This window comes from Danio rerio, chromosome 8 (assembly GCF_052040795.2).
Source record: "Danio rerio strain M-AB ecotype USA chromosome 8, GRCz13ab, whole genome shotgun sequence".
NCBI lineage: Eukaryota > Metazoa > Chordata > Actinopteri > Cypriniformes > Danionidae > Danio > Danio rerio.
In genome coordinates this window covers 41,025,842-41,030,623 of record NC_141028.1, presented here as the reverse complement: position 1 = coordinate 41,030,623, position 4,782 = coordinate 41,025,842, and the positions used below count along the sequence as shown (strand labels likewise).

The following is a 4,782-nucleotide window of genomic DNA, read 5'->3' as shown; positions in this document are numbered from 1 at the left end:
ATTCAGCATGAAAGGTACCGCGTAAGTACAGTGAAATAACGTTGTACTTTTCTTTAAATTGCAAAAGAACAAACCATAATGTTTGCGTAAAAGGGGAGTAACAATAAGATATCCATCACGCAAAGAAGTATATTAAGTTTACGATGTACATTTCTTCAAGTATTGTATACATATAAAGAATTATGCAAGGATGGTGACAACCTATTGCTATCTGCAAATGTACTGTATATGCACCTGCGTGAGTACATTAGTACTCTTATTCAGTGCTTGGGTTTTATATGGGGTGTTTAATGAATAAAAGGTTTACAACCTGTGAAATTATGAACCCTTATTGTATACTGTATGTATTTTAAATCTGCAATTCAATATAAAATATATTTCCATACACTACTTACCTTATGTTTACTCGTCGATCTCACCAAAGCCATCAATGTCTCCATAACTCACTATCAACAAATAACTTTGCATGGCATAGGCCTACCGTCAGGGTTCAATGCAGATTAAAACAGGCTCGCATCTTTACTGCTGTTGCACAGGGGGGCTAACTGTTGCATTTCAGTAAATGTATAGCTGATGCTTTATAGAAAAATCTAGTAATTTGGTCTTCAATCAATAAAAACTGCTGCTGTAGTTTACTCTGTTCTTAGTGTTCAAGTATACACTAGTATGTTAAAGTTCAGCTTCTTCCCTCTTTGTTCCCTGTAGTTAAAGGGTAAATACAGTATATGTTCCCTCCTTGTTCCCTGTACTTACAGGGTAAATACCAAATTTGAGGGTTGTAAATTAAAGTGAAGCTTTGTTCCTCTCTTGTTACCTCCTTGTTCCCTGTACTTACAGGGTAAATACCACATTTGAGGGTTGTAAATTAAAGTGAAGCTTTGTTCCTCTCTTGTTACCTCCTTGTTCCCCGTACTTACAGGGTAAATACCACATTTGAGGGTTGTAAATTAAAGTGAAGCTTTGTTCCTCTCTTGTTACCTCCTTGTTACCTGTACTTACAGGGTAAATACCACATTTGAGGGTTGTAAATTAAAGTGAAGCTTTGTTCCTCTCTTGTTACCTGTAGTTAAAGGGTAAATACAACATTTGTTCCCCCCTTGTTCCCTTTAGTTTACAATGTAAAATTTTGAAGGCAGTGAAATAAATATACAAACACACAATATATTTCTTCTTTACTTTGTAACCTTTATTTTAATAAATAAGCATTTTAAAAGACTTCATATTAATCAAACATTGTCTTGTCTATCATTGCCTATACTCATTCATTTTCTCTTCGGCTTTGTCCTTTTGTTAATCTGGGGTCGCCACAGTGGAATAAACCACCATCTTATCCAGCATATGTTTTACGCAGTGGATGCCCTTCCAGCTGCAACCCATCTCTGGGAAACATCCATACACACCCACTCACACGCATTCACTACGGACAATTTAGTCTACCCAATTCACCTGTACCGCATGTCTTTGGACTGTGAGGGAAACCGGAGCACCCGGAGGAAACCCACGCGAACGCAGGGAGAACTCCATGCAGAAACCTTCTTGATGTGAGGAAACAGCACTACCTACTGTGCCACCGTGTTGCCACCCAGCTGCAACCCATCACTGGGAAACATCCATACATACTCATTCACACACATACACTACGGACAATTTTACCTTACCCAATGTCACCACATATTTTTGGACTTGTGGGAGCACCCGGAGGAAACCCACGCCAACATGGGGAGAACATGCAAACTCCACACAGAAATGCCAACTGACCCAGCCGAGGCTCGAACCAGCGACCTTCTTGCTGTGAGGCGATTGTGCTACCCACTGCGCCTGCCTATACTCAAACAGCAAAATAACACATTATTTCCTTCCCCCTTTTTTTCTGGCATCTCTTGCTTGGCTTCCTCTTCTGCTCTTCTCAGCTTCCACTGAGGACTCTGATGGTGAGTGGCTGATGAAATCCCATGGGTCTTGCTGCTCTGCATTTATATAAAATATATGAACAGACAGAAAGGCTTTTAGTAAGCTATAGACATGTTTATTTTCCTGTTTAATGTGTGTGTAGTGGTTGTCCAACAATTTCACACACTAAACATTTACAGATACCATACAGACACTATACATTACTATCAAACAAAAGTACTATCATCAGATCATATGGGAGATTGTGATCATTTATAGTGATAATAATTAAAGCGCAGAGGGGAAAAGGCTTAAATAGTAGGCTACTGTGCTAAAGTCCTAGGCAAACGTTACTAGTAATTGAGTGGGGGTGGGGGGGGGGGGGGGGCTATTGATATATCAAACTGGCATGCTACAGAAAATATTAATTTACATTTCCAAACATTAATTTTGTCATTAACTTTGCTGTAATTAACGTATAAAGGGAGAAAATCGTCTGCACAGTCAGTATGACAACAGCCACAGAGATCTGACCTGCTCATCATCCAGTCTTTCTGGAATTACATGAAGAAACTAAATCCATAGGAACTTTGGCAACATTTCTAAGATGTGCAAAGTAAACGACAGTAAACATTGGTAAATATTCGCTGCTGGCCGTTTAGATTCGGCCATGAACTAACGTTAATGTTACGCTAAAAACAAATGAAACAAAATAAATATAATCTGGTTAATGCACAATTTCTAATCGTAACAATCGCCTTATTTACTGACAACGATTTACTCACATGTGTTACATGGTGACAAGACGGAGCAATTCCAAACGTCCCAAAAGTCTGAGCAAAACCTCGTGGCGTGCTGCTGCAGTTTGATTCGGATCTTTAGAGGCTTCTTGATTCACAACTCGTTTGAATCAACGAATCAGTAGGCGCGTACCTGAAGTGATACAATATCGCGAGATGGATTCAAATGCACACGGAGCTGTCTGTTGTTCTCGCGATGTTTTGATGTCACACTGATCGGTTTGTTGAAGACGAATCGATTCAACTCTCCGTCCTCCATTCCCAAAATTTCCTGTTCACGGCAGTACAAGGAGGGCAGCGCGAGGTAAATAAAACAAGTATTTTTATGACGTTATGTACATAGAAGTGTTTGTTTAGGTTTTTGTTTATATCTGATGTTTGTACCTATTTTTAACAATTACACCCTTTTCACAACACTGTTATGACGCGTTTAACGATCATCAGGATTTAAAATCCTTGAGTTTTTATATGATTTTTTTATAAAATAACATTTATTTGTATTTACGTATGCATTATATAATATGATTACATGTGCGAGGTGTTTCAAACAGTGTCTATGGTCATGAGTAAATTAGAAGTAATTCTCTCTTCTTGCTGGCGTTATCAGTTTCACACTATTTTTTTATTTTTCTAATTGTCGAGACAACACCATCGTAAAGTTTTCATTTTATTTGAGCAAAGAGGACTAATGATGGGTTAAGACATGTACTTTAATCAAAAACTAACCTTAGGGGTAGTTAACCCAAACGTTACATTTACTTACCATTTAATGAGTGACACAGAATTTAAATATGTACACTGAACTGCAAATAATCTTTACTTCAAAGTCTATACTGCCTGCACATATATTTAAGCCTTTTCCCCTCTGCGCTTTAATTATTATCACTATAAATGATCACAATCTCCCATATGATCTGATGATAGTACTTTTGTTTGATAGTAATGTATAGTGTCTGTATGGTATCTGTAAATGTTTAGTGTGTGAAATTGTTGGACAACCACTACACACACATTAAACAGGAAAATAAACATGTCTATAGCTTACTAAAAGCCTTTCTGTCTGTTCATATATTTTATATAAATGCAGAGCAGCAAGACCCATGGGATTTCATCAGCCACTCACCATCAGAGTCCTCAGTGGAAGCTGAGAAGAGCAGAAGAGGAAGCCAAGCAAGAGATGCCAGAAAAAAAGGGGGAAGGAAATAATGTGTTATTTTGCTGTTTGAGTATAGGCAGGCGCAGTGGGTAGCACAATCGCCTCACAGCAAGAAGGTCGCTGGTTCGAGCCTCGGCTGGGTCAGTTGGCATTTCTGTGTGGAGTTTGCATGTTCTCCCCATGTTGGCGTGGGTTTCCTCCGGGTGCTCCCACAAGTCCAAAAATATGTGGTGACATTGGGTAAGGTAAAATTGTCCGTAGTGTATGTGTGTGAATGAGTATGTATGGATGTTTCCCAGTGATGGGTTGCAGCTGGGTGGCAACACGGTGGCACAGTAGGTAGTGCTGTTTCCTCACATCAAGAAGGTTTCTGCATGGAGTTCTCCCTGCGTTCGCGTGGGTTTCCTCCGGGTGCTCCGGTTTCCCTCACAGTCCAAAGACATGCGGTACAGGTGAATTGGGTAGACTAAATTGTCCGTAGTGAATGCGTGTGAGTGGGTGTGTATGGATGTTTCCCAGAGATGGGTTGCAGCTGGAAGGGCATCCACTGCGTAAAACATATGCTGGATAAGATGGTGGTTTATTCCACTGTGGCGACCCCAGATTAACAAAAGGACAAAGCCGAAGAGAAAATGAATGAGTATAGGCAATGATAGACAAGACAATGTTTGATTAATATGAAGTCTTTTAAAATGCTTATTTATTAAAATAAAGGTTACAAAGTAAAGAAGAAATATATTGTGTGTTTGTATATTTATTTCACTGCCTTCAAAATTTTACATTGTAAACTAAAGGGAACAAGGGGGGAACAAATGTTGTATTTACCCTTTAACTACAGGTAACAAGAGAGGAACAAAGCTTCACTTTAATTTACAACCCTCAAATGTGGTATTTACCCTGTAAGTACAGGTAACAAGGAGGTAACAAGAGAGGAAC

General features: G+C 39.1%; 1 long non-coding RNA gene across 1 annotated transcript; it reads right to left on the bottom strand.

Annotated features, from left to right (window-relative positions):
• Positions 1-1,641: 1,641 nt before the first annotated feature.
• Positions 1,642-2,725, bottom strand: LOC147842778 (uncharacterized). Its single transcript, XR_015498281.1, has 2 exons — positions 2,676-2,725; positions 1,642-1,967 (listed from the first exon to the last, which is right to left on the bottom strand). It is a non-coding gene; the product is annotated as an uncharacterized LOC147842778 (long non-coding RNA).
• Between the last annotated feature and the right edge of the window lie 2,057 nt (positions 2,726-4,782).